We start from the raw sequence: 9,588 nt of genomic DNA, 5'->3' as shown, positions 1-9,588 counted from the left end.
TCTCTCCTCACTCTCCGTTCTCTGTCAGTATTCTCACTCCATTTGGTGCTTGGCTGAGTTCTTTATCTCTTCATTTGATTTTTTAGGGTTTCAGGATTGTTGTATTCTCTGTTCGGCTTAGTTTTTTGGATCTTTGCTGTGGAGGGACGGCGTGGTGCTTCTGCCTAGAGCGCCATCTTGCCAGAACCTGAAACATATTTCTTTCTTGAAAAATCAGTTTTACATTACATTTCTTGCACTCACATAAAATGAAATTTACTTCTTCATCTGGGCTAGGGAAACAAAGCTATTTTAATGGCAATATTAAATGTAACTTTTAAAGAACATTAGTGAAAAAGTGAGAGGACAGAAGAAAAAATAATACTTATAATGTCACTGGATAAAATTGTAGTGCACACAGGGTTAACTAATATTAAGCCGAATTTTAATCATGTTCTATGAAAAACACTCAAATTTTATAGAATTTTAGAAAGTTCACAACCTAAACAGATAGTTGTGGATTTGAAGTTGCTTTATGATTGCAGTAAAAGTGGTAGTACATCATCTCCACTGATGTTCATACTGGATGTCAACTGAACAATCTTTATGTAGGAAAACATACTGGATCGTCCCCTGCTGTCTCCACTGAAGATAATAAATGGTTTCTGGTAACAGCTACTGTGTTTCTTGATTTATCTAATTGTCTGAAAATGATGGATATACACTGAGGAGTCAAATTTTAAAGTTTTGAAGTTAATTTTATTATTGCCAGGGGCAATGACAGAAATGGACATTTTTTACTCAGAAACTTACTGTTATTACCATAAAATTACTTATATAATATTCAAGTGCTTTGACTATTGGCCACTGAATTGCTGTCTCCTATGTTCTATTTATCTTTCTTCCAAATTGAATGTGACTTAAAAATGGTAGAAAGCAATATTAGCGCAAGAATTATTTTTTACATTTTCTTGTGAAAATTCATTTGGAGCACTGTCACTTTGGCTAGGTCATGATTCACAGTCTTGTATGATTGTCTACCATTTTATCATCAAATGTGATTTCCCTGTGTGTTGTAAATTCTATCACTGTGATCTAATAAGATGGATGAGTGGCAGTTAGACTGATGAGATCTACAAGATTAGTGTCTTAAGATAATCTCTTTCGAGATATAAAAGAGAGAAGCGAACACAGAGACATGCGGACCTCAGACTACCAAGAAAGCAGTGCCAGAGCAAAGCATGTCTTTTGGACCTGAGGTTCCTGCACTGAGATGCTCTCAGACCAAGGGAAGACTGATGACAAGGATCTTCCTCCAGAGCCAAACAGAGAAAGGGACTTCCCTGGAGCTGGCACCCTGAATTTGGACTTCTAGCCTACTGGACTGTGAGAGAATAAACTTCTCTTTGTTGAAATCATCCACTTACATTATTTCTGTTATAGCAGCACTAGATGACTAAGACAGACACATTTAAATAACAAAGTCCTATGTTAATATTTATTAAGTTTGCAACTAAGAGTTAAACAAATATTTATTAATAATTATAGCGAAGAAAAAAATGCATTATTTCTTTAACTTAAAGTTAAGAAAAGTAGGGTTGGTATTTACATTGAGTTTGATTTCTAGATTTAAAACCTATTTTTTTTAATTTTTTTATTGTACTTTAGATGAAGGTTTACAGAACAAATAGTTTCTTATTAAACAGTCAGTACACATATTGTTTTATGACATTGGTTAACAACCCCACAACATGTCAACACTCTCTCTTCTCGACCTTGAGGACCTTTTTTTTGGTGAAAATATACATAGCCAAAGTTACACCATTTTAAAAGTTTCTACATGTACAGTTCAGTGACATCGATTATATTCTTCCAGTTGTGCTGCTATTCTCACTATCTTTTTCCAAATTATTCCATCACCATTATCTTCAACTCACTGTCCCCTAGGCTTCCCATCAAACCTTTTGAGTTGCTGTTGTCAATTTGATCTCACATAGTTCTTTTTTTTTTTTGTACCTTAGATGAAGGTTTGCAGAATAAATAGTTTCTCATTAAACAGTACACATATTGCCCTATAACAATGGTTAACAACCCCATGACATGTCAACACTGTCCTTTCTCAACCTTGAGTTCCCTATCACCAGCTTTCCTGTCCCCTCCTACCTTCTTCTAGTCCTTGTCCCTAGACTGCTGTGCCTCATTAGTCATGTTTTGTTTTATGAGGCTGTCCAATCCCTGGCTGAAAGGTGAACTTCAGGAGGGGCTTCACCACTGAGCTAAAAGTTTGTCCAGGCGCCTTAATCTCGGGGTTTCTCCAGTCTGTCAGGCCAGTAAATCTGGTCTTTTTTTGTGAGTTAGAATTCTGTTCTACATCCCTTTGCAGCTCTATCCAGGTCCCTCTATTGTGATCCCGGTCAGAGCAGTCAGTGGTGGTAGCCGGGCACCATCTAGCTGTACTGGACTCAGTCTGGTGGAGGTCGTGGTAGGTATGGTCCATTAGTCCTTTGGACTAATCTTTTCCTTGTATCTTGTTCTCTTCATTCTCCCTTGCTCCCGAAGGGGTGAGACCAGTGCAGTATCTTAGATGGCTGCTCACAGGCTTTTAAGACCCCAGACACTACTCAGCAAGGTAGAACGTAGAACATTGTCTTTATTAATTGTGTTATGCCAATTGAGCTAGATGTTCCCTGAGCCTATTTATATTTTAAATAATCAATTTCAGTGATCATTACACTGTATCAAGCAGCTTAGGCTTAATACAGTACTGTGGTAACAAACAATCCCAACGTTTTAATGGCTTACAGCAAAGATTTTGACTCATAATAAAAATTTCTACCTCAGATTGAATGTGGCCCTTCTCCATGGTATTTTACTTCAGGGACATGACATGAAGAGCCAGCCACAGCTAGGACAGATAAGAAGATTGATCAGAGTGAAACTACATATGCTCTCTCAAAATTCCTTCTTGTAAGTGAAAAACATTGCTTCAATTCACATTCTATTGACTAAAGCAAACCACATGGCTAAACACAACTTCAAAAGGACAAAATATTAAAATCCTCCCAATGAGCGATTCTGTAAGTCAATCTTGATAGCTAGATGGTGGTGAATTTGAGTATTTTCAACAGGAATAATATCAACTGTGGCGGAGCCAACATGACACTATAGACAGAAGCACCATGCCATCCCTCCACAGATAAGACCCAAAAAACTAAGTAAAGCAGAGACAAATTTCAGTCCTGGAACCCTAAGTGTCTAATGAAGAGATAAAGAACTCAGCCAAGCACCGAATGGAATGAGAAACTGAAAGGGAACAGAGATCAAGGGGAGATACTTGTGGAGGTCCCCTATCAGCTAACACAGCACAGATTCACCATCTTGAACTCCTGTCGGAGATCGGCAGACAGGGAGTATGGGAAAGCAACTTCATGGAGCTTCCAGCAGGAGATAGAACAACCAGTAACCAGCCATATATGCTTTCCTGCTCCCCATCCTTCTTCTCCCCACTCAGCTTCTACTGCTTCCTAGTTGGCTGCAGTCACTCGGTCAGACAGGAAGTGCAGGGTCCTTGCTTCTTGGACTTACCCCACCCATATTGGAGATCGGCCAACAGGGAGTATGGGAAAGCAGCTTCGTGGAGCTCCCAGCAGGAGACAGAGCACCCCGTAACCAGCAATATATGCTTTCCTACCCCCACCCTTCCCCCAATCAACCTCAGCTGCTTCCCACTGGCCAAAGTCTTTTGGCCAGAAGACACTGGCTGCAGCCCTGTGACACTTGAATTCACCCCACCCACACTGGTCAGCTCCATCAGTATCATTTGTTTGTTGTGGTGTTTCTTTTTTCCTATTCTTTTGGTTCCTCTCTGCCTCTTACCACCTCCCCTTCCTTTCTTTCAACACCTGGCTCCATGTGCTAGCTTTGCTTCTTCTTGAGAGGCTGTGAAGTGCCACTTGTGTGGAGAACTGCTTCCTAGTCCACACCACCATGCTGGAGGGATTCTGGGGCCTTTTTTTCTATTTTCTTTTTGTATTTTTTTGTTTTGTTTTGTTCTGTTTGTTTGTTTTCTTTTTCTTTTCACAGCTTGAGAGACCTTTTGACGGAGGCTGTACTGCCAAGCTTGGAAGCCACATCCCCAGTCTATGCAGCCATGCCAGTGGGATTCCTGAGGACACTTCTTTTTTTTTTCTTTTTGTCTTTCTTCATTTCTTAGTTTCCCGTCTCTCTCTACTTACCTTCTTTTCCTGTCTCCTGAATAAATTGGCACTGTGTGACACCTCTGCCCCTTCTAGCCAGACTGCAGTTCGAGGCCTGGGAGCCACTTCCCCAGACATCGAAGCCACACCAGTGGGATCCCTAGTGTCTTTTCTTTTTCTTTCTAATTTTTATTTATTTTATTTTTATTTTTCTCTTTTCTTTATTTATTTCCTTTTTGTTTTCTCCATTTCTCAGTCTCGTCTCTCCACTTCAATGGCAAGCTCCCTTAGCACTATTTTTGTGTATGTGTGTGTGTGAGTTTTTATTTGATTGTTTTTGGCTCCTGTTTCTCTCTGGTTTCTCTCTTTTTTCCTGTACCCATCTTAGCTCCACACATCACAACCTCCCACCTCCTTCTGCCTACCTGCAATAGACAAATTCATGGAAAAGACAGACCAAAAAAATGGAATAATTCAGGAAAATAATACAGGAACAAAATGCCAAAATAAATGCACAACTAAAAATCATACAAAAACAACCATTAGAAATCAAAAAGATAACAACAAGATTTCAGAAATGGACAGTGTCATAGAAGGGCTGAGGAGCAGGTTTGAAACAAAGGACAGACAGGATCAGCAAAATTGAAGACAAACACTTGGATACAACTTTGAGTAAAAATCAGAAAAAAAGAATAAATAAAAATGAAGAAACCCTGAGAATGATGAGAGATGCAATCAAAAGCAAAAATTTACGAGTAATCAGAGTTCCAGAATATGGGGAGAAAATGGAAAACACAGAGCGGATCATTGAATAATTGCTGACAGAAAACTTTCCTAATATCATGAAAGATGAAAAGCTGATTATCCAAGAAGCTCAACAAACCTCATATAGCATAGATCCAAAAGGAAAATCACCAAGGCATATCATAATCACACTCTCTAAAACCAAAGGCAAAGAAAGAATCCTGAGAGGAGCTTGAGAAACACGAGAAGTCACAGAGGGGAAGCAATAAGATTAAGCTCTGATTACTTAGCAGAGACCATGCAGGCAAGAAGACAATAAGATGACATACATAAAACCTTAAAAGAAAAAAAAAATGCCAACCAAGAATGATATATCCTGCAAAACTCATTCAAATATGATGGTGAAATTAGGACATTTCCAGATAAACAGAAGTAAAAACCAAAGAAAACTTACAAGAATCATTAAAGGGAGTCCTTTGGTTTGAGAACAAACAACATCAGACCACAGCCTGAATCTAGAACTCAAAATCGTACTAGCCAGATATCAACCTAGGAAATGAACTCTCAAGGACTATCAAAAACCAAAAGAACTACAACAGGGAACCAGAGAAGTTAATCTGTAAATTACAATGACATCAGAACAGTAAAAGAAGGAATAAATGGTGTAGGTATAGAACTTTCCAAGAGAGAAGAAGGCAAGGTGATGCCAGGTAATAATAGACTGGTTAAAACCTAGGAAGATAAGGATAAATTTCAAGCTGACTACAAAGAAAGTTAACAAACCTACTCATCAAAATAAAGAAGAAAAACTTAAAGTCTCAGTAAGTACAAAATCTACAAAAACAAAAGAAATTTAAAAAAATCCACAAACAAAGAATTCAGCACAGGAAAGTAAGAGGAACAAAGAAAATGTCAACACTACATAAAAAGAGCACTACAAAATGACAGCAATAAACTCACACCTATCCATAATCACACTGAACATAAATGGCTTAAATACTCCCATAAAGAGACAGAGGATAACAGAATGGATAAAAACACAGGATGCATCAATATGCTGTCTGCAAGAGACACACCTTCTAAAATAAATCTAATTAAATCTAATCTAAAAGATTTATTAAATCTAATTAAAATTTATTAAAAATCAAAGGATAAAAAGAAATGTATGAAGTAAACAGCCACCAAAAAAGAGCAGGAGTGGTAATACTAAGCTCAGATAAAGTAGACTTTAAAACAAAATCCACCATAAAAGACAAAGAAGGGCATTATATAATGATTAATCTTTCATGAAGACATAACCATAATAAACATCTACGCACTCAATGTCAGAGCTCCAAAATACATAAAACAAACTCTAACAGCACTGAAAAGAGAAATTGACAGTTCCACAATAATAGTAGAAGACTTCAATGCACCACTCTCAGTAAAGGATAGAACATCTAGAAAGAAAGTCAGCAAAGATACAGAAGACCTAAAGGGCACAATCAGCCAAATTGATCTCATAGACATGTATAGAACACTCCACCCAACAGCTGCAAAGTACACATTCTTTTCCAATGCACAAGAAACGTTCTCCAGAATAGACCACATATTAGGTCACAGAGCAACCCTCAGCAAAATCCAAAACACTGAAATAATACAAAGTATCTTCTCTGATCACAACGCTATCAAAGTGGAAATTAACAACAGGAAAAGCAAGGAAAAAAAATCAATTGCATAGAAACTGAATAACACTCTGCTTAAAAATCAGTGGGTAATAGAAGAAATCAGAGACAGAATGAAAAAATTCCTAGAAACAAAAGAGAATGAAAACACATCATACAAAAACCTTTAGGACACAACAAAGGCAATCCTCAGAGGTCAACGTATAGCAATAGAGGCATACATCGAAAAAGAAGAAAGGGACAAAATCAAAACATTAAATACACAACTTGAACAAATAGTAAGAGAACAGCAAAAAAAGCCCACAGCCACCAGAAGAAAGAAAATAATAAAGATCAGAGCAGAAATAAATGAAATAGAGAATAGAAAAGCAATAGAAAGAATCAACAAACCCAAAAGTTGGTTCCTTGAAGGGATCAACAAAATCGACAAACCACTGGCAAAACTGACAAAAGAAAAACAGGAGAGAACTCAAATAGCCAAAATAAGAAATGAAATGGGAGACATTAAAACAGACCCAACTGAAATAAAAAGGATAATAACAGAGTATTATGAAAAGCTATACTCTAACAAATTTGAAAACCTAGAGGAAATGGATAAATTTCTAGAAACACTCTACCTACCCAAACTACCACAAAGTGATGTTGAAAATCTGAAAGGACCCATAACAAGAGAAGAGATTGAAAAGGTAATAAAAAAACTCCCAACAAAAAAAAAAGCCCTGGCCCAGATGGCTTCAGTGGAGAATTCTATCAAACATTCAGAGAAGATCTTACACCATTACTATGCAAACTATTTCAGAACATAAAAAAGGAAGGGATACTTCCAAATTCATTTTCTGAAGCCAGAATAACAGTGATGCCAAGCCAGGCAAAGACACCACAAAAAAATAAAATTACAGACTAATACCTCCATGAATATAGATGCAAAAATTCTCAACAAAATTCTAGCCAATAGAAGTTAGCATCATATCAAAAAAATAATACACCATGACCAAGTAGGATTCATACCAGGTATGCAAGGATGGTTCAACATTAGAAAATCAGTCAACATAATCCACCAGATAAATAAAAGGAGAGAGAAGAATCACATGATCATCTCAACTGACGCAAAAAAAGCATTCAACAAAGTCCAACACCCATTCCTGATAAAAACTGTCAATAAAATAGGTATAGAAGGGAAATTTCTCAACATAATAAACAGCATCAATGCATAACCAATGGCCAACATCATTCTAAATGGAGAGAGGCTGAAAAACATTCCCCCTGAGAACAGGAACAAAACAAGGATGCCCTTTACCACCACTCCTATTCAACATTGTGCTAGAAGTCCTAGCTAGAGCAATAAGGCAAGAAAAATAAAGGTTATCCAAATTGGTGATAAAGAAGTTAAACTTCCCCTGTTTGAGGATATGATACTATACATAGAAAACCCAGAAGACTCCATTGAGAAAACTACTGGAACTCATATAAAGATTCAGTAGAGTAGCAGGATATAAGATAAACATACAGAAATCTGTTGGATTCCTATACACCAATAAAGAGACCAATAAAAAGGAAATCAGGAAAACAATACCATTTATAATAGCCCCTAAAAAATATAAAATATTTAGGAATAAATATAACCAGGAATGAAAAAGACCTATACAAAGAAAACTACAAAACACTACTGCAAGAAACCCAAAGGGATCTATATAAATGGAAACACATACCATGCTCATGGATAGGTAGACTCAACATTGTGAAAATGACAATTCTACCCAAAGCAATCTACAAATACAATGCATTCCCAATCCAAATACCAACAACATTCTTCAAAGAGATGGAAAAACTAATCAACTTTATATGGAAAGGGAAGAAGCCCCGAATAAGTAAAGCAGTATTGGAGAAGAAGAATAAAGTAGGAGGACTCACACTACCTGACCTCAGAACCTACTATACAGCTACGGTAGTAAAAACAGCCTGGTACTGGTACAATGACAGATACATTGACCAATGGAACAGAATTGAGAACCTAGATGCAAATCCATCCACCTATGGTCACCTGATCTTCGGCAAGGGCCCAAAGTCCATCAAATGGGGAAAAGACAGTATTTTTAACAAATGGTGCTGGCAAAACTGGATATCCATTTGCAAAAACATGAAACAGGACCCATACCTCACACCATATACAAAAACTAATTCAAAATGGATCAAAGACTTAAATATAAAGCCAAAAACTATAAAGTTCATAGAAGAAAAAATAGGATCAATGCTAGAGGCCCTAATGCACGGCATTAACAGGATACAAACAATAACCAACAAAGTACGAACCCCAGAAGATAAACTAGACTACTGGAATCTTCTAAAAATTAAACACTTAAGCTCATCAAAAGACTTCACCAAAAGAGTAAAAAGAGAACTTACAGACTGGGAAAAAAATTTTGGCTATTACAAATCAGACAAAGGTCTAATCTCTAAAATCTACAGGAAAATTCAATACATCTACAACAAAAAGAAAAATAATTCAATTAAAAAATGTGCAAAGGAAATGAACAGACACTTCACCAAAGAAGACATTCAAGCAGCCAACAGACACATAAGGAAATGCTTGTGATCACTAGCTATTATAGAAATGCAAATCAAAACCACAATGAGATACCATTTCACCCAGGCATTAATGGCCCGAATCACAAAAATATGAACTAACAAATGTTGGAGAGTATAACGGTGGATCGGAACTCTTATACACTGCTGGTGGGAATGCAAAAAGATACAATTATTTTGGAAAACTATATGGCGCTTCCTTAGAAAGCTAGAAATAGAAATATCATATGATCCAGCAATCCCACTCCTAGGAATATATCCCAGAGAAATAAGAGCCGTCACACGAATAGACACATGCACATCCATGTTTGCTGCAGTATTATTCACAACAGCAAAAAGATGGAAACAATCTAGATACCCATCAACAGACGAATAGATAAACAAACTATGGTACATACACACAATGGAGTATTATGCAATGG

This window comes from Trichechus manatus, unplaced genomic scaffold, assembly GCF_000243295.1.
Source record: "Trichechus manatus latirostris isolate Lorelei unplaced genomic scaffold, TriManLat1.0 scaffold00022, whole genome shotgun sequence".
Lineage (NCBI taxonomy): Eukaryota > Metazoa > Chordata > Mammalia > Sirenia > Trichechidae > Trichechus > Trichechus manatus.
Note: the sequence above shows the minus strand (reverse complement) of the source record.